Genomic DNA, 21,515 nt, shown 5'->3' with positions numbered 1-21,515 from the left:
ACCATTTTGGAGAAGTGATCGGTGATAACACAAATGATGGTACAGCCCCGAGACTTGGGCAAACCCACCACAAAGTCCATCCCGACCATCTCCCAGGGCCTGTCTGCCACCGGCAATGGATAGAGTAACACAGCTGGCCGTTGTCGAGGAGACTTATTTTTGGCACAGGAGACACATGCCAGAATATAATCCCTGACGTCACGGACCATATGTGGCCACCAATACATCCTCGCCAACAGCTCAGATGTCCTTTTTGTCCCAAAATGACCACCCTCCCTGGATGAATGAGCCCACGAGAGAACCTCCGGCCGCAAATTGGGTGGTACAAAAGTCTTGCCCGGAGGCACAGACTCTAGCGAAACCGGGGCTACGGTTCTCAGGCTCTCAGTGGGGACAATAAGCCGAGGCTCCTCTTCCTCCTCCACAGATGACACCACGGAGCGAGAGAGAGAGTTGGCACGAATGTTCTACTCCCCAGAAAGAAAATGGAGGGTGAAATGGAACTGGGAGAAGAACAAGGACCATCTAGCCTGGCGAGATTTTAACTGCTGGGCTGTCTGTAGGTACACCATATTTTTATGGTCTGTTAAGACTTGGAAAGGAAAACGAGCTCCCTCCAAGAGATGTCTCCACTCCGAGAAGGCCAATTTCATGGCCAGCAACTCCCTGTCCCCGATGGAATAATTCCTCCCTGCTGGTGAAAAGGTCTTTGAAAAGAAGAAGCAAGGATGCTTCCGACCTTGAGCATCCTTTTGGAAGAGGACTGCTCCTGCACCAACAGATGAGGCATCCACCTCCATGATAAAGGGTTTGTCTACATCGGGCGATGTAGGATGGAAGCGCTAGCAAAATGTGACTTTATGGAATTAAAGGCCTTGGAGACCTCCACAGACCACAATTTGGGATTTGCTCCCTTCTTGGTAAGGGCAACCAAAAGAGCTACCAACGTTGAGAAGTGTGGAATGAACTGTCGATAGTAGTTAATGAACCTGTTGTGGATTCTGTTTTTGGGCTCCCTCTGGTGGTTACAGCTGGTACTGGGTGACTTTGGTGGGTTGCGGTCTCTGGTTTCCACCTGTCCATCAGAGGCTGGGTGTTTCCTATTTAACCTGGCTTTCCTGTCATTCCCTTGCCGGCTATCAATGTATCAGTGTGTCTCTGTTACCTTTGCTACCTGCTCCTAGGCCTTCAAGACAAGCTAAGTCTGGATTTCCCTGTTTCATGTTTGCTTTCATGTTTTTAGTCCAGCTTGCAGATATGTAATTCTCTGCTGCTGGTTGCTCTAGTGGGCTGAAATTACCACTCATGTACCATGAGTTGGCACATGAGTTCAAGTAATTTCAGGATGGTATTTTGAAGGGTTTTAAGCTGACCGCGCAGTTCACCTTTTGTATCCTCTGCTATCTAGCTTAAGCGGGCCTCATTTTGCTGAATCTGTTTTCATAACTACGTTTGTGCCTTCCTCTCATTTCACCGTCATTATATGTGGGGGGCTGCTATTTCTGTGGGAATAATTCTCTGGAGGCAAGATAGGTCTGTGATTCTTCTGATAGGGGTAGCTAGATCTCCGGCTGGCGCGAGATGTCTAGAGTCCCCCCAGGAACGTTCCCCGGCTGCTGTTAGTTGAGTGTTGAGGTTCAGGATCGCGGTCAGCTCAGGTTCCATCACCCTAGAGCTCGTCCTGTTTTTGCCCGTGTTATGTGTTTAATTCCCTGCCATTGGGAACATGACAGTATAGCCGGCCCACAAAGTGTTAATTGTTTGGGCTGAAGCAGGAGAAAAAGAAGTGTTGAAGGGAATTTTTTTTTTTTTTTTTTTTCCCTCAGAGTTTTGCTGCCTAGCCCTTAATTGCTGTCTAGCTGCTTCTTACCTCCTCTTAACCCTTGAATGGCTCTGACCTTAGCTGTTTAACATGGATGTCCAGAGTTTGGCTTCCAGCCTGAATAATCTTGCTGCAAAAGTTCAAAACATACAGGATTTTGTTGTTCACACTCCTATGTCTGAACCTAGAATTCCTATTCCAGAGTTTTTTTCTGGAGATAGATCTACCTTCCTGAATTTCAGGAACAATTGCAAATTGTTTCTTTCTTTGAAATCTCGCTCCTCTGGAGACCCTGTTCAGCAGGTCAAGATTGTAATATCTTTCCTGCGGGGCGACCCTCAGAATTGGGCATTTGCATTGGCACCAGGAGATCCTGCATTGCTCAGTGTGGATGCGTTTTTTCTGGCACTGGGATTGCTCTATGAGGAACCTAACCTGGAGATTCAGGCTGAAAAGGCTTTATTAGCCCTCTCTCAGGGGCATGATGAAGCGGAAGTATATTGTCAAAAATTTCGGAAATGGTCGGTGCTTACTCAGTGGAATGAGTGCGCCCTGGCTGCAAACTTCAGAGATGGTCTTTCTGAGGCCATTAAGGATATTATGGTGGGGTTCCCTGCGCCTACAGGTCTGAATGAGTCTATGGCTATGGCCATTCAGATTGATCGGCGTTTACGGGAGCGCAAACCTGTGCACCAGTTGGCGGTGTCTTCTGAACAGGCACCTGAGACTATGCAATGTGATAGAATTCAGTCCAGAAGTGAACGGCAAAATTATAGGCGGAAAAATGGATTGTGTTTTTATTGTGGTGATTCAGCTCATGTTATATCAGCATGCTCTAAACGCACAAAAAAGGTTGATAAATCTTTTGCCATTAGTACTCTGCAGTCTAAGTTCATTTTGTCTGTAACTCTGATTTGTTCACTGTCATCCATTTCCGTCGATGCCTATGTGGATTCGGGCGCTGCCCTGAGTCTTATGGATTGGTCATTTGCCAAACGCTGCGGTTTTAGTCTGGAGCCTCTGGAAGTTCCTATTCCTTTGAAGGGAATTGACTCTACACCATTGGCTATGAATAAACCGCAGTACTGGACACAAGTGACCATGCGCATGACTCCCGTTCATCAGGAGGTGATTCGCTTCCTTGTACTGTATAATTTACATGATGTACTAGTGCTTGGTCTGCCATGGTTACAAACTCATAATCCAGTCCTGGATTGGAAAACAATGTCTGTGTTAAGCTGGGGATGTCAGGGGGTTCATGATGATGCACCTCTGATTTCAATCGCTTCATCTACTCCTTCTGAGGAGTTCTGCGTTTTTGTCTGACTATCGGGATGTTTTTGAGAAGCCTAAGCTCAATTCGCTCCCTTCTCATAGGGATTGTGACTGTGCTATAGAATTAATTCCTGGCAGTAAGTTCCCTAAGGGTCGTTTATTTAATCTGTCAGTGCCAGAGCATACTGCTATGCGGAATTATATTAAGGAGTCCTTGGAAAAGGGACATATTCGTCCATATTCGTCCCCTCTGGGAGCAGGTTTTTTTTTCGTGGCAAAAAAAGATGGTTCCCTGAGGCCTTGTATAGATTATCGCCTTCTGAATAAGATTACAGTCAAATATCAGTATCCATTGCCATTATTGACTGATTTGTTTGCTCGCATTAAGGGGGCTAGGTGGTTCACTAAGATAGATCTTCGCGGTGCGTATAATCTTGTGCGGATAAAGCAGGGTGATGAGTGGAAAACCGCATTTAATACGCCTGAGGGCCATTTTGAGTATTTGGTAATGCCTTATGGACTTTCTAATGCTCCTTCAGTCTTTCAGTCCTTTATGCACAATATTTTCCGTGAATATCTGGATAAGTTTATGATTGTGTATTTGGATGATATTTTGGTGTTTTCTGATGACTGGGAGTCTCATGTTCTACAGGTCAGGAAGGTGTTTCAAGTCCTGCGGGCCAATTCTCTGTTTGTGAAGGGCTCAAAATGTCTCTTCGGAGTCCAGAAGATTTCTTTTTTGGGGTACATTTTTTCTCCTTCTACTATTGAGATGGATCCCGTCAAGGTTCAGGCGATTTGTGACTGGACACAACCTACATCTGTTAAGAGTCTTCAGAAGTTCTTGGGTTTTGCTAATTTTTATCGTCGGTTCATTACTAATTTTTCCAGTGTTGTTAAACCTTTGACTGATTTGACTAAAAGGGGTGCTGATGTTGCTAATTGGTCTCCTGCGGCTGTGGAGGCCTTTCAGGAACTTAAGCGCCGGTTTTCTTCTGCTCCTGTGTTATGTCAACCAGATGTTTCACTTCCTTTTCAGGTTGAGGTTGATGCTTCCGAGATTGGAGCGGGGGCGGTTTTGTCACAGAGAAGTTCCGATGGCTCGGTGATGAAGCCATGTGCGTTCTTTTCTAGAAAATTCTCGCCCGCCGAGCGCAATTATGATGTGGGTAATCGGGAGCTTTTGGCCATGAAGTGGGCATTTGAGGAGTGGCGTCATTGGCTTGAGGGTGCTAGACATTGTGTGGTGGTCTTGACTGATCACAAAAATCTGATTTACCTTGAGTCTGCCAGGCGTCTGAATCCTAGACAGGCTCATTGGTCGTTGTTTTTTTCTCGTTTCAATTTTGTGGTTTCATACCTGCCAGGTTCAAAGAATGTGAAGGCAGATGCTCTTTCCAGGAGTTTTGTGCCTGACTCTCCTGGAGACTCTGGGCCTACTGGTATCCTTAGGGATGGGGTAATATTGTCCGCCGTCTCCCCAGACTTGCGACGTGCATTGCAGGAGTTTCAGGCGGATAAACCTGATCGTTGTCCACCAGAAAGACTGTTTGTTCCGGATGATTGGACCAGTAGAGTCATCTCCGAGGTCCATTCTTCTGTGTTGGCTGGTCATCCTGGAATATTTGGTACTAGAGACTTGGTGGCCAGGTCTTTTTGGTGGCCTTCCTTGTCAAGGGATGTGCGCACCTTTGTGCAGTCTTGTGAAGTGTGTGCTCGGGCTAAGCCTTGCTGTTCTCGGGCCAGTGGATTGTTGTTATCCTTGCCTATCCCGAAGAGGCCTTGGACGCACATTTCCATGGATTTTATTTCAGATCTCCCTGTCTCACAGAAAATGTCCGTTATCTGGGTTGTGTGTGACCGCTTTTCTAAGATGGTTCATTTGGTACCCTTGCCTAAGTTGCCTTCCTCCTCTGAGTTGGTCCCTTTATTTTTTCAGAACGTGGTTCGTTTGCATGGGATTCCGGAGAATATCGTTTCTGACAGGGGATCCCAGTTTGTGTCTAGATTTTGGCGGACGTTTTGTGCTAAGATGGGCATTGATTTGTCTTTCTCGTCTGCATTCCATCCTCAGACGAATGGCCAGACGGAGCGAACTAATCAGACCTTGGAAACTTATTTAAGGTGTTTTGTTTCTGCTGATCAAGATGACTGGGTTGCCTTTTTGCCACTGGCCGAATTTGCCCTTAATAATCGGGCTAGTTCTGCTACTTTGGTTTCTCCTTTCTTTTGTAATTCGGGGTTTCATCCTCGTTTTTCCTCTGGTCAGGTGGAGCCTTCGGATTGTCCTGGAGTGGACGTGGTGGTGGACAGGCTACATCAGATTTGGAATCAGGTGGTGGACAATTTGAAGTTGTCTCAGGAGAAGACTCAGCAGTTTGCTAATCGCCGTCGCCGCGTGGGTCCCCGACTTCTTGTTGGGGACTTGGTGTGGTTGTCTTCTCGTTTTGTCCCTATGAAGGTCTCTTCTCCTAAGTTCAAGCCTCGGTTCATCGGTCCTTATAAGATCTTGGAGATTCTTAACCCTGTATCTTTTTGTTTGGATCTCCCAGCATCGTTTGCTATTCATAATGTGTTCCATCGGTCGTTATTGCGGAGGTATGAGGTGCCTGTTGTTCCTTCGGTTGAGCCTCCTGCTCCGGTGCTGGTGGAGGGAGAATTGGAGTATGTTGTTGAGAAGATCTTGGATTCTCGTGTTTCCAGACATAAACTCCAGTATTTGGTTAAGTGGAAGGGTTATGGTCAGGAGGATAATTCCTGGGTGGTTGCCTCTGATGTTCATGCGACTGATTTGGTCCGCGCCTTCCATAGAGCTCATCCTGATCGCCCTGGGGGTTCTGGTGAGGGTTCGGTGACCCCTCCTCAAGGGGGGGGTACTGTTGTGGATTCTGTTTTTGGGCTCCCTCTGGTGGTTACAGCTGGTACTGGGTGACTTTGGTGGGTTGCAGTCTCTGGTTTCCACCTGTCCATCAGAGGCTGGGTGTTTCCTATTTAACCTGGCTTTCCTGTCATTCCCTTGCCGGCTATCAATGTATCAGTGTGTCTCTGTTACCTTTGCTACCTGCTCCTAGGCCTTCAAGACAAGCTAAGTCTGGATTTCCCTGTTTCATGTTTGCTTTCATGTTTTTAGTCCAGCTTGCAGATATGTAATTCTCTGCTGCTGGTTGCTCTAGTGGGCTGAAATTACCACTCATGTACCATGAGTTGGCACATGAGTTCAAGTAATTTCAGGATGGTATTTTGAAGGGTTTTAAGCTGACCGCGCAGTTCACCTTTTGTATCCTCTGCTATCTAGCTTAAGCGGGCCTCATTTTGCTGAATCTGTTTTCATAACTACGTTTGTGCCTTCCTCTCATTTCACCGTCATTATATGTGGGGGGCTGCTATTTCTGTGGGAATATTTCTCTGGAGGCAAGATAGGTCTGTGATTCTTCTGATAGGGGTAGCTAGATCTCCGGCTGGCGCGAGACGTCTAGAGTCCCGCCAGGAACGTTCCCCGGCTGCTGTTAGTTGAGTGTTGAGGTTCAGGATCGCGGTCAGCTCAGGTTCCATCACCCTAGAGCTCGTCCTGTTTTTGCCCGTGTTATGTGTTTAATTCCCTGCCATTGGGAACATGACAGAACCCCATAAAGCGCTGCACCGCTTTAAGAGACTGGGGTTCCTGCCAGTCCATCACAGCCTGTAGCTTGGCAGGATCCATAGCCAAACCCTGGGCAGAGATGATATACCCAAGAAATGGCAAGGACTCCTGCTCAAACACACACTTCTCCAACTTGGCGTAGAGGGAGTTTGCCCGTAAGAGGTCAAAGACTTTGCGAACATCTCTCCCATGGGAGTCGATATCTGGAGAGTAGATGAGAATATCATCCAGATAGACTACGACCGAGGTGGTGAGCATATCCCGGAAGATGTCGTTCACAAAGTCTTGAAAAATGGCTGGGGCATTACAGAGCCCGAAGGGCATCACCAGATACTCATAGTGCCCATCCCTGGTGTTAAAAGCCATCTTCCATTCGTCCCCCTCACGGATGCGAATCAGATTGTAAGCACCCCGCAGATCTAATTTTGTAAATACCCTTGCTCCCCGTAGCCTATCAAAAAGCTCAGATATCAGGGGTAATGGGTATTTGTTCTTAACGGTGATGGCGTTAAGACCCCTGTAGTCAATACATGGACGCAGTTCCCCATTCTTCTTCTGAACAAAGATGAACCCAGCCCCAGCAGGCGACACTGACTTCCTGATGAACCCTCTTGCCAGATTTTCTTGGATGTACTGAGACATAGCCTCCATCTCCAGGAGAGATAACGGATAAACTCGACCACGGGGAGGCTCAGCACCAGGCAAGAGGTCAATAGGACAGTCATAGGGGCGGTGAGGCGGAAGGGTCTCCGCCGCCTTTTTGGAGAACACGTCCGCATGAGACCAGTATTGCTTGGGGAGAGAGGATAGATCTGCGGGTACCTCAGTAGTAGCAACCTGAACGCACTCCCTTTGACACCTACCCTCACAAGACTCACCCCATCCCAAAATTCTGCCAGAAGACCACTCGATATGTGGAGACTGGTACCGTAACCAAGGTATCCCCAACAGGACCTCATCAATACCCTCAGGTATGATGAGCAGAGATATTGTCTCCTGATGGGATGGCGACATGGACAGAGTAAAAGGAATGGTCTGGTGAGTTATCTGTGAAGGTAGTGTCGACCCATTCACCACTCGTACCGTAACTGGTTGCGCTAGCATAACCAGGGGTATTGCGTGACGTTGGGCAAAGGCGGAAGACATGAAATTGCCCTCTGCCCCAGAATCCATGCAAAGCTCTACTGAGTGGGAAGATGAGCCAATGTTAATTGTCCCCTTAAAGGACAATTTTGAGGCAAACGTCGCCATATCTAGTGTACCTCCCCCGACTACCACTAGAGGCTGACGTCTCCTCGACCGCTGAGAACATCTGGTGGCAAGATGTCCAGACTGCTGGCAAACATGACGAACCTTGGATGCCCAAGCGGTCCGGGACTTAGAATCTGCTCGTGACACCTCCCTGGCCTCATGTGACTCAAGAACCAGGACCGGAGATTCCAGAGGTGAAGGCGAAGGTGGGAGCCAGCCGAAACCTCTGCCTACACTGGGCTCGCTCAAACCTCCACTCGTTAAAACGGTCAATGCAGGTAGAGACAGTTATTAACTCCTCCAGTGTGGCTGGAATCTCCCTAGTGGCCAGAGCGTCCTTAACGTGATCAGCCAGCCCCCTCCAAAATATGGGGATAAGGGTTTTATCCGACCACTCCAGCTCTGAAGCAAAAGTTCGGAAAGGGATGGCGAATTGGCTGACCAAGGACTCACCCTGAGTTAATGCCAGCAGTTGGAGCGCCGTATCATGGGTGACTTGAGGTCCTAGGAAGACCTGTTTCAGAGTGCTCAGAAACAATGGAGCACTCTGCACCACATGATCGCCACGCTCCCACAGCGGCGAAGCCCATTCCAACACCCTGTCCGACAAGAGGGACACAATAAATCCCACCTTAGCCCGCTCTGTGGGAAAACGTGCAGCCAGAAGCTCAAGGTGAATAGAGCACTGACTCACGAATCCCCTACAAGATCTGCTTTCTCCAGAAAATTTTTCTGGGAGCGGGAGGCGCAAAAATGTCGGAACAGGGGTGGCAGTGGACAAAGTTGCTGCAGCCACGATAGCAGCCTGTACAGCAACTGCGGAAATATCCACAGCTGAGGTTGAGCTCTCGAGAGCCGCCAACCTACCCTCCAGCTGCTGGATATACCGCAAAGATTGCTATATGTCCGCCATTTACTAGCCAGACCCTGGTGCTAGTATTATGTCAGGGCTAGCGGAACGCACCTAATGAAAGTATATATTTTATTAGGATAGATGCGTTCGCAGCCCGGGGTCCACCATGCAGGAGAACCTGCTGCTAGCAAATAGCGGAACTAATGGCAGTGTTAGCTAACTCTGTTACTTCACAGAGCAGCCGTGAACTCAAAGCGCTGTACCCTGTTAGACTCCACAGAGGCACAGGCTAACTGTCTAAACAAGAGCAGTCAGTGGTCTTGCACGCACACGAAACTCCTCGCCGGAGGTGCCAGCATTCTAGGGGCTTATTTCGGCCAGGTCCTTGAACACACAAGCATACGAACTCCTCGCCAGAGGTGCCAGCATTCTAGGGGCTTATTTCAGCTGGGTCCCTGAACACACTCATACAAGACCACACTGGCGCAAAGTACATAAATGAAAGCAATACTAGCGCATGGCCGTGCGGCCATGCAAGCCTTATATAGCTGCAGCAAGTAAAAGACCTTCCTAGAAGGACCAATGAGAGGCTGCCATACCTGAGCATGTGACCCTAAATCTCCACCGAGAGATCTTGCCCTGGGCATGCTCAGTGTGTGCCAAGTAGGACTTAGCATCTACAGGACCTTCCTGAAAGGACCAATGGACTTAGCTGCGGTATATGACCATGTGACCCTCGATCTCCACTGAGAGATCTTACTCAGGGCATGCTCAGAACGAGAAGAGCAGGACTTAGTCCCAGAAGCATCTGTTCGCCGCTGCCCAGCACTGACTTCAATGGCAGAAGCATGAAAAGCAGCAGTAACTCTTTGTACAGAGTGGGACTGAGCAAGACGCTGGGACTGACGTCTCTGCTGAGCAGGCACCACTGCGGCAGAAGAAGAATGGGAGACCGCAGCGTAGATGGCCCGAGATTCCCCCTGTGCAGAGGCGGGAACTCGACCCCTAACACAGGGCTTGTTCAGACAGCAGAAAGACCATAAATGCTATCTGGTCCAAAGGAAAGAGATGAACGTGGAGTGTGAAATGGATCTGACACTGATTCATGTAGTCGAGGCTCTCCTTGGGGTCTCCATTGTAGCAGGACGGAAGTGTAAGCTGAATCTTAACACTTCCTCAGGGAGGCTGACAATCTTGAGTAGGGTTGAGTAGGGTTGGCAAGACATGGTAGAGGCAGAAGGCAGGGTGGACATTGCGGCAGAAAGACCATGCAGCTGGGTTGGCGCCACATTGATGGCCTGCATCATCTGGTCCTGACGCTCACATTGAGAGCACACCGCCTGGTACAGTTCCTACAAATTAGATGTGGGATCTCTGGGTTCCAATTTGTTAGTGGGGTCCATGGCCTGAACGTACTGTAACGCTGGTGGGTGATGATCCACTATGCCATGGGCCGGGCTGACTCTGGAGATGCCCAACTAAGCAACTACCTGGTATCCACTAAATCCTCAAATGGTGAGGATAGGCTTGGTGGCAGGTAGCCACCAGCTACCATTCCAGGACGGTTCTCGGGTTAGCAGAAGCTGACCAGAGGGTCAGAAACATGGTACGAGGCACATGAGGGCAAAGACCTGGACAGACAATCCGAGGTCAGGGTAGTCAGCACAGATTCAATATAGCCGAGGACAGGAGCGGAGAAATCAGAATAAACAGAAAATGAGCCTGATTAACAACAGGTGAGAGAACGAATATGCACAAATAGGAACTAGAGACAAGCTATTAGGAACCTACATTCAGGCGAGTTGAGTGGAGCTGCCTAATAAACCCACTACTGTCTGGGGATAAGCTGGAGAAATGAAATCCCTCAGGACACAACAGGATCAGGGGCTCCTCCCTATAGCCAGGCAGAGAAAGTAGGGATATGCAGCAGAGCTGGAAGAGCTGAATTAGGACTCAGTGTGGTGGCAGGACACGTGCAGGAGCAGAGCGGCGAACGCATCGAGTAGCACGGCACTGGTAATTCGTGAATTGCTGTGACAGATAGCAAATTCGGTTGTGTGATCCTAGCCTAAAAAGTTTCATAGGTATTACTAAGCATGAAAGTTACCATGATCTTTGCCATGATGAATTCACTCACGCATTTCTCACGACATACCACCCTTAGTCATAGTATACTTCTTACTGACACTGGAATAGTATTTAAATCACAACAGCAAATCACATGTGACCATGCATGATTAGGAGGCGTTGTTAACAGGTGTAAAATAGTATACACCATGTGATTAGTCAAACTTGCTGGAGTCTCAATACATGCATAATAGTGTGAATTTGTTTATATATACTATGTGAACCTGAACATCAAACATATATTATATATCATGTTCTCATACACTTTATGCAGTTAATAGCACTCTGTGTCTGTACTGCTACATACTTAGGCAGTTAACTGGTTCATGCAGCTTTACATGAACACCCGAGCCTTACACTATGGCTGGTCCAAATAACTAAAGCAATTGTTACCATCCACCTCTCGTGTCTCCCCTTTTCCTCATAGTTTGTAAGCTTGTGAGCAGGGCCCTCATTCCTCCTGGTATCTGTTTTGAACTGTGATTTCTGTTATGCTGTAATGTCTATTGTCTGTACAAGTCCCCTCTATAATTTGTAAAGCGCTGCGGAATATGTTGGGGCTATATAAATAAAAATTATTATTATTATATTAATTATATAACGTGACTGATTCCAGCGATTTCGTTTACAGTATTTATCGTTAGACAATAATGCCTAAGGATGTTATATCAGGGGCGCAGCGAATAACTAAGGGTTATATGGGAAACCTTGAAACAAGACAGGAGGATTTGCTTATCTCATGGTTATCTCGAGGCAATGAGCACAGGCTCTTATAGAGGCTGCGATTAGTGTTTGAACATGCAGGTAGCAGGTGAAGAAGAAAGGTTGTAAGGTAAGGGATTGTAATAATTTAATTTTTCTTCCTATTTAGCAAAAAGTGGAATTACAGAACTGAAAAACAAATAAACATAGAAGGAAATCTTGTATGAAATTAGCTTGGACGCTTTGCAATGCAGTTTCTGTCTCACATTATAATGAGTAAAGCCTCATTCAAGTATCCATGATTCTTGTAAATGTTGTAGTCATGGTCTGTATGCTGGAACCCCCATCTTCACTTTCCTTTGAAAATTTTCTGTGGGTTTCAAGTCAGGTGACTTATGGCCACTTGATAATTTTCAAGGACTACTTTTGAAATCAAGCCTTGGTGGATGTTGAGGCTTTGCTTTCAATCATTGTCTTGTTACAAGGTCCAAAGATGCCCTTTGTTGCAGAATTCAGCTTCCACCACAATCATCAACACTCAATATTAGGCCTCGTTCAATAATTTTTGTAAATGGTACAAATGTCATCAAGTGTTTTGAATCCTAGTCTCATCAGTTTTTACCAACAATGTTTCATTAGTGATGCTCACTAATGAAACAATAAATGAATATTTTGCAAAGCTAACCCCTTCATGACCGGAGGTATTTTCGTTTTTGCTTTTTCATTTTCTGCTCACCTTCTTCCCAGAGCCATAACTTTTTTGTTTTTCAGTCAATGTGGCCATGTGAGGGCTTGTTTTTTGAGGGACAAGTTGTACTTTTGAATGACACCATTGGTTTTAACATACTGTGTACTAGAGAAGGGGAAATATATTCCAAGTGCAGTGAAATTGCAAAAAAAAGTGCAATTCCACAGTTGTTGTTTTTTTTTTGCATGGTAACTAAATGCTAAAACTGACCTGCCACTATGAAAGAGGTTAATCACAGACAGCACATTGATGGCACACTCTTACCATCCATGTGCTGCCTGGGAATTTTAGTAGGCGTGTATTGGTACTTTTCATCCTTGATGCCTGTAAAAAACAGATATGTCTCTGGAATTTTTCCACAGACACACGGTCCACAAAAAAAACTGGACATGTAAACAGCCCCATAGATTCTAATGGGTTCTTCTTTATAAAGGTAGAGAAGGGTGGAGGCTCGCCATAGCTAGATGTTTCTTTCGCTATAAACTGCAATACTGTACTGTGATATTGCAGTATATAAGCGATCAACTCCTTTTTCCCCAATTAAAAATAAAACATATTTGTTATTGCCGTATCCATTAAAGTCTAATGTATCAATAGATAAAATTAATCAGCTAGATCAGTAAATTCAATGAGAAAATATCGAAAAAACAAGATTGTGTGTTTTTTTGTAGCTTCAGCATCAAAAAAATTGTACTGTATACACTCATGTCTAAGGCGACCCGAGTATAAGCCTAGGCACCTAATTTTGCCACAAAAAAACTGGGAAATCTTATTGACTCGAATATAAGCCGGGTATGCATTGTCCCCTCATCCCTATCCTGGTATGCATGGTCTCCTCATCCCTATCCTGGTATGCATGGTCTCCTCATCCCTATCCTGGTATGCATGGTCTCCTCATCCCTATCCTGGTATGCTTGGTCTCCTCATCCCTATCCTGGTATGCATGGTCTCCTCTTCCCTATCCTGGTATGCATGGTCTCCTCATCTCTATCCTGGTATGCATGACTTCTTATCCCTATCCTGGTATGCATGGTCTCCTCATCCCTATCCTGGTATGCATGGTTTCCTCTTCCCTATCCTGGTATGCATGGTCTCCTCATCTCTATCCTGGTATGCATGGCTTTTCATCCCTATCCTGGTATGAATGGTCTCCTCATCCCTATCCTGGTATGCATGACTTCATATCCCTATCCTGGTATGAACGGCCTCCTCTTCCCTATCTTTGTATGCATGGTCTCCTCATCCCTATCCTGGTATGCATGGCTTCTCATCCCTATCCTGGTATGCACGGCCTCCTCATCCTTATCCTTGTTTGCATGGCCCTCATCCCTATCCTTGTATGCATGGCTCCTCATCCCATCCTTGTATGCATGGCTCCCTCATCCCTATCCTTGTATGCATGGCTCCTCATCCCATCCTTGTACAGTTGTGGCCAAAAGTATTGACACCCCTGCAAATCTGTCAGATAATACTCAGTTTCTTCCTGAAAATGATTGCAATCACAAATTCTTTGGTATTATTATCTTCATTTAATTTGTCTTAAATGAAAAAACACAAAAGAGAATGAAGCAAAAAGCAAAACATTGATCATTTCACACAAAACTCCAAAAATGGGCCAGACAAAAGTATTGGCACCCTCAGCCTAATACTTGGTTGCACAACCTTTAGCCAAAATAACTGCGACCAACTGCTTCCAGTAACCATCAATGAGTTTCTTACAATGCTCTGCTGGAATTTTAGACCATTCTTCTTTGCCAAACTGCTCCAGGTCCCTGATATTTGAAGGGTGCCTTCTCCAAACTGCCATTTTTAGATCTCTCCACAGGTGTTCTATGGGATTCAGGTCTAGACTCATTGCTGGCCACCTTAGAAGTCTCCAGTGCTTTCTCTCAAACCATTTTCTAGTGCTTTTTGAAGTGTGTTTTGGGCCATTTTCCTGCTGGAAGACCCATAACCTTTGAGGGAGAACCAGCTTTCTCACACTGGGCCCTACATTATGCTGCAAAATATGTTGGTAGTCTTCAGACTTCATAATGCCATGCACACGGTCAAGCAGTCCAGTGCCAGAGGCAGTAAAGCAACCCCAAAACATCAGGGAACCTCCGCCATGTTTGACTGTAGGGACCGTGTTCTTTTCTTTGAATGCCTCTTTTTTCTCCTGTAAACTCTATGTTGATGCCTTTGCCCAAAAAGCTCTACTTTTGTCTCATCTGACCAGAGAACATTCTTCCAAAACGTTTTAGGCTTTTTCAGGTAAGTTTTGGCAAACTCCAGCCTGGCTTTTTTATGTCTCTGGGTAAGAAGTGGGGTCTTCCTGGGTCTCCTACCATACAGTCCCTTTTCATTCAGATGCAGACGGATAGTACGGGTTGACACTGTTGTACCCTCAGACTGCAGGGCAGCTTGAACCTGTTTTGATGTTAGTCGAGGTTCTTTATCCAACATCCAATCTTGCGTTGAAATCTCTTGTCAATTTTTCTTTTCCGTCCACATCTAGGGAGGTTAGCCACAGTGCCATGGGCTTTAAACTTCTTGATGACACTGCGCACGGTAGACACAGGAACATTCAGGTCTTTGGAGATGGACTTGTAGCCTTGAGATTGCTCATGCTTCCTCACAATTTGGTTTCTCAAGTCCTCAGACAGTTCTTTGGTCTTCTTTCTTTTCTCCATGCTCAATGTGGTACACACAAGGACACAGGACAGAGGTTGAGCCAACTTTAATCCATGTCAACTGGCTGCAAGTGTTATTTGGGTATTGCCAACACCTGTTAGGTGCCACGGGTAAGTTACAGGTGCTGTTAATTACACAAATTAGAGAAGCATCACATAATTTTTCGAACAGTGCCAATACTTTTGTCCACCCCCTTTTTTATGTTTGGTGTGGAATTATATCCAATTTGGCTTTAGGACAATTCTTTTTGTGTTTTTTAATTTAAGACAAATTAAATGAAGATAATAATATCAAAGAATTTGTGTTTTCAATCATTTTCAGGAAGAAACTGAGTATTATCTGACAGAATTGCTGGGGTGTCAATACTTTTGGCCACAACTGTATCCATGGCTCCTCATCCCTATCCTGGTATGCATGTCCATCTCATCCCTGTCCTTGTATGCATGGCCCCTTCATCCCTATCCTTGTATGCATGGCTCCTCATCCCTATCCTGGTATGCATGGTCCCTCATCCCTATCCTGGTATGCATGGCCATCTCAGCCCTATCCTTGTATGCATCGCTCCTCATCCCTATGCTGGCAGGGCCGGCGTTAGGGCCAGGCAGACTAGGCAGCTGCCTGGGGCCCCCACTCCCTTGGGGGCCCCCAGCCCCTTGGGGGGCCCCCAGCATCTACAGCAGATGCTTCACTGATAATAATAGCATTATCAGTGAAGCTACCGATGTAGAGACTGGTTAAGGACCTGTAGTGACATCACGATCAGGTGACCTGCCATGTGACCGTGATGTCACCACAGGCCATGTACTCAGGGACTGTCTGGATGTTTCTGCAGTGAAAAAGGAGCGTGCAATGAAGCACAGGAGCAGCGGCCACTGAACCTCCCCCATCAGAGTGATAGAAGCGCTCATTGGCCAGTGCTCCTGTCCTCCTGCACGGGGCCTCTGAGGGAAGAGAGAGCTAGAGATGGCAGCTACCAACCTGAGCTGTGAGGTAAGCAGTGCAGCACTGTGTGAGCTGCTCCTGTCCTTCTGTCAGCTCCTCCTGCACAGAGCCTCTGAGGGGGAGCTAGAGATGGCAGCTACCAACCTGAGCTGGCAGATAAGTAGAAGAGCACCGTCCCACTGTGTGTGCTGCTCCTGGTGGAAATGGCTTCTGTCCTGCTGTCAGCTCCTCCTGCTCTTGTCGGCAGTCCCAGCAGAGGAGAGGGCAGGGAGGTGTCTGCTGGGACAGTGCTGCTGGGAGCAGGAGGAGCTGCAGCTGATAGTGTGGAACATCTCATTCCCTCCAGCATAAAGCATGTATCTGAGGTGTGTGCATTGTATAGTGTGTGCTGTCTGTGAGCTCTATGTGTGTGTTTATGTGAATCACGTATCAAATGAGCATTTGTTGTGCCGCATCTGTGTGTATCTGTGTGTGTAGGTGTATGTGTGTATATAAGTGTGTGCCGTGTATGTATATAAGTGCGTGCCATGTGTGTGTATATACTGTAAGTGCGTGCCATGTGTGTGTATATACTGTAAGTGCGTGCCATGTGTGTGTATATAAGTGCGTGCCATGTGTGTGTATATACTGTAAGTGCGTGCCATGTGTGTGTATATAAGTGCGTGCCATGTGTGTATATACTGTAAGTGCGTGCCATGTGTGTATATAAGTGCGTGCCATGTGTGTGTATATACTGTAAGTGCGTGCCATGTGTGTGTATATAAGTGCGTGCCATGTGTGTGTATATAAGTGCGTGCCATGTGTGTGTATATAAGTGCGTGCCATGTGTGTGTATATAAGTGCGTGCCATGTGTGTGTATATACTGTAAGTGCGTGCCATGTGTGTGTATATACTGTAATTGCGTGCCATGTGTGTGTATATACTGTAAGTGCGTGCCATGTGTGTGTATATACTGTAAGTGCGTGCCATGTGTGTGTATATACTGTAAGTGCGTGCCATGTGTGTGTATATACTGTAAGTGCGTGCCATGTGTGTGTATATAAGTGCGTGCCATGTGTGTATATACTGTAAGTGCGTGCCATGTGTGTGTATATAAGTGCGTGCCATGTGTGTGTATATAAGTGCGTGCCATGTGTGTGTATATACTGTAAGTGCGTGCCATGTGTGTGTATATACTGTAAGTGCGTGCCATGTGTGTGTATATACTGTAAGTGCGTGCCATGTGTGTGTATATACTGTAAGTGCGTGCCATGTGTGTGTATATACTGTAAGTGCGTGCCATGTGTGTGTATATACTGTAAGTGCGTGCCATGTGTGTGTATATAAGTGCGTGCCATGTGTGTATATACTGTAAGTGCGTGCCATGTGTGTGTATATAAGTGCGTGCCATGTGTGTGTATATAAGTGCGTGCCATGTGTGTGTATATACTGTAAGTGCGTGCCATGTGTGTGTATATACTGTAAGTGCGTGCCATGTGTGGGTATATACTGTAAGTGCGTGCCAGGTGTGGGTATATACTGTAAGTGCGTGCCATGTGTGGGTATATACTGTAAGTGCGTGCCATGTGTGTGTATATAAGTGCGTGCCATGTGTGGGTATATACTGTAAGTGCGTGCCATGTGTGTGTATATACTGTAAGTGCGTGCCATGTGTGTGTATATAAGTGTGTGCCGTGTGTGTATATACTGTAAGTGCGTGCCGTGTGTGTGTATATAAGTGTGTGCCGTGTGTGTATATGTGCGTACCATGTGTATGTATATAAGTGCGTGCCATGTGTGTATATACGTGCATGTCATGTATGTATGTATAAATGTGTGCCATGTTTGTATGTGTGTGAATAAATGCATGCCATGTATGTGTATAAGTGCGTGCCATTTACATGTATGTATGTGCCATGCGTGTTTGTGTATAAGTACATGCCATGTATGTGTGTGTGTATACAAGTGAATGCCGTGTGCGTATAAGTGTGCCATGTATGTGTATGTGTGTATAAGTGCGTGCCATGTGTGTGTGTGTATAAGCATGTGCCTTGTACATGTATGTATGTGTGTATAAGCATGTGCCGTGTAGGTATGTGTATGTGTATATATATATACATTTTTTGCATTACTCTAACTTGAATATACAGTGGGGCAAAAAAGTATTTAGTCATTCAGCAATAGTGCAAGTTCCACCACTTAAAAAGATGAGAGGCGTCTGTAATTTACATCATAGGTAGACCTCAACTATGGGAGACAAACTGAGAAAAAAAAATCCAGAAAATCACATTGTCTGTTTTTTTATCATTTTATTTGCATATTATGGTGGAAAATAAGTATTTGGTCAGAAACAAAATTTCATCTCAATACTTTGTAATATATCCTTTGTTGGCAATGACAGAGGTCAAACGTTTTCTGTAAGTCTTCACAAGGTTGCCACACACTGTTGTTGGTATGTTGGCCCATTCCTCCATGCAGATCTCCTCTAGAGCAGTGATGTTTTTGGCTTTTCGCTTGGCAACACGGACTTTCAACTCCCTCCATAGGTTTTCTATAGGGTTGAGATCTGGAGACTGGCTAGGCCACTCCAGGACCTTGAAATGCTTCTTACGAAGCCACTCCTTCGTTGCCCTGGCGGTGTGCTTTGGATCATTGTCATGTTGAAAGACCCAGCCACGTTTCATCTTCAATGCCCTTGCTGATGGAAGGAGGTTTGCACTCAAAATCTCACGATACATGGCCCCATTCATTCTTTCATGTACCTGGATCAGTCGTCCTGGCCCCTTTGCAGAGAAACAGCCCCAAAGCATGATGTTTCCACCACCATGCTTTACAGTAGGTATGGTGTTTGATGGATGCAACTCAGTATTCTTTTTCCTCCAAACACGACAAGTTGTGTTTCTACCAAACAGTTCCAGTTTGGTTTCATCAGACCATAGGACATTCCCCCAAAACTCCTCTGGATCATCCAAATGCTCTCTAGCAAACTTCAGACGGGCCCGGACATGTACTGGCTTAAGCAGTGGGACACGTCTGGCACTGCAGGATCTGAGTCCATGGTGGCGTAGTGTGTTACTTATGGTAGGCCTTGTTACATTGGTCCCAGCTCTCTGCAGTTCATTCACTAGGTCCCCCCGCGTGGTTCTGGGATTTTTGCTCACCGTTCTTGTGATCATTCTGACCCCACGGGGTGGGATTTTGCGTGGAGCCCCAGATCAAGGGAGATTATCAGTGGTCTTGAATGTCTTCCATTTTCTAATTATTGCTCCCACTGTTGATTTCTTCACTCCAAGCTGGTTGGCTATTGCAGATTCAGTCTTCCCAGCCTGGTGCAGGGCTACAATTTTGTTTCTGGTGTCCTTTGACAGCTCTTTGGTCTTCACCATAGTGGAGTTTGGAGTCAGACTGTTTGAGGGTGTGCACAGGTGTCTTTTTATACTGATAACAAGTTTAAACAGGTGCCATTACTACAGGTAATGAGTGGAGGAAAGAGGAGACTCTTAAAGAAGAAGTTACAGGTCTGTGAGAGCCAGAAATCTTGATTGTTTGTTTCTGATCAAATACTTATTTTCCACCATAATATGCAAATAAAATGATAAAAAAACAGACAATGTGATTTTCTGGATTTTTTTTTCTCAGTTTGTCTCCCATAGATGAGGTCTACCTATGATGTAAATTACAGACGCCTCTCATCTTTTTAAGTGGTGGAACTTGCACTATTGCTGAATGACTAAATACTTTTTTGCCCCACTGTATGTTAGTATATGTAGATGGCTGGGTATAGACACACAGTGATAGCGTGTGAGTGTGGTGTGTGTGTGTTTGTGTGTCATGCACATTTTTAAATACTGGCTGAAGAACAGACGAGAGTTCATATATATATATATATATATATATATATATATATATATATATATATATATATATAAACGCAACAAATGCGCAAAATGCTCATTTATAGGACATTTCATAACTTTCCCACATTATTATGAAAAAATTACAGCACATCCTGCACCTAATGTATTATATAATGTATTTAAGGAGACAGAGTCTGTCCATTTGATACCAACTACACCAAAATGGACACTGACTCCGACTCTCCAGCCCTCCTGCTTATAACATGAAACTATATGGGGACAGATTAATCTACTAGTGTTCTGTCCCCATCGTTCTTCATTAGCCGGTGTAAAGAGGCCAAGAAACAAGAGCCAAACGACTTCAATATTGTAGATCACACGCATTGAACGGCCTGAACGCAGCTCATGTCAATACAACCAAAATGTTTGAGAGTCATGGTGCAATATGTGAGCATTGGGGGCCTCATTTTAAACTTTTGCCTAGGGCCCCACATTGTCTAAAACCGGCCCTGTATGCTGGTATGCATGGTCCCTCATCCCTATCCTTGTATGCATGGCCATCTCATCCCTATCCTGGTATGTATGACTCCTCATTCCCATCATTGTATGCATGGCCCCTTCATCCCTATCCTTGTATGCATGGCCCCCTCATCCCTATCCTGGTATGCATGGTCCCTCATCCCTATCCTTGTATGCATGGCCATCTCATCCCTATCTTGGTATGTATAGCCATCTCATCCCTATCCTTGTATGCATGACTCCTCATCCCCATCCTTGTATGCATGGTCCCTTCATCCCCCTCCTTGTATGCATGGTTCCTCATCCTCATCTTGGTATGCATAGTTCCTCATACCCATCCTTGTATGTATGGCCCCTTCTTCTCTATCCTAGTATGCATGGTTCCTCATCCTCATCTTGGTATGCATGGTTCATCATCCCCATCCTTGTATGCATGCCTCCTTCATCCAAATCCTTGTATGCATGGCCATATCATCCATATCCTGGTATGCACGGTTCAGCTATTATTGTCTAATATATTGTCTACCTACAAAGAGTATACACATCATTGTATCATAGTTACAGTATTTCTAGACTGATCGATTACTCAATCAAACCTGACTATTATTTCTACAAGGGACAATAGTCATGATAGATGATCATTATTAATTTTTCCAACTATATATCATCGAGCATTGCGCTCCATCGGGAAAAGTGGATCACATAATAATTATATTGTGATCCAATATACATCCTACATGGAAAATTGTGTCAGATCAGTGGCCCAAAGTCACTTAACCCCTTAAAAACATCAGTTACTTATTCAAATCTGTGAAAATGAGCCGTTTACCCATTTTGATGGCAGTTTTGATGCCCAGAACCCATTTGGTACAGGCTGTAGGGACCTGTGTTTGATGCAGGGCATCACTATCTGTGTATTTTACGTGTCATATTAGTGGCCCAAAGGCATTTAACCTCTTGAAAACATCAGTTACTTATTCAAATCTGTGAAAATGGGCTGTTTGTCCACTTTGATGCCAGTTCTGGTGCCCAGAACCCATTTGGGCCAGGCTGAAGGGACCTGGGTTTGATGCAGGGCATCACTATCTGTGTATTTTAAGTGTGAGATCAGTGGCCCAAAGTATTT

At 45.6% G+C, this 21,515-nt stretch overlaps 1 protein-coding gene across 2 annotated transcripts in view; it reads left to right on the top strand.

Moving 5' to 3' along the window:
• LOC143816808 (retinol dehydrogenase 7-like) overlaps window positions 1-21,515 on the top strand; it is a 62,132-nt gene that overhangs the window by 9,019 nt on the left and 31,598 nt on the right. Inside the window, exon 1 of one of the 2 annotated variants that reach the window (XM_077297666.1) lies at window positions 11,696-11,800. The exons of the other annotated variant lie outside the window; for it this stretch is intronic. The gene's annotated coding sequence lies outside the window, so the exon portion shown is untranslated. Of the gene's footprint in view, window positions 1-11,695; window positions 11,801-21,515 lie in introns of those variants that run through there. 2 annotated transcript variants of the gene reach the window in all.

The sequence above is a fragment of the Ranitomeya variabilis genome, chromosome 3 (assembly GCF_051348905.1).
Source record: "Ranitomeya variabilis isolate aRanVar5 chromosome 3, aRanVar5.hap1, whole genome shotgun sequence".
NCBI classification, from domain to species: Eukaryota; Metazoa; Chordata; class Amphibia; order Anura; family Dendrobatidae; genus Ranitomeya; species Ranitomeya variabilis.
Note: the sequence above shows the minus strand (reverse complement) of the source record. Positions and strands in the feature narration are given on the sequence as shown.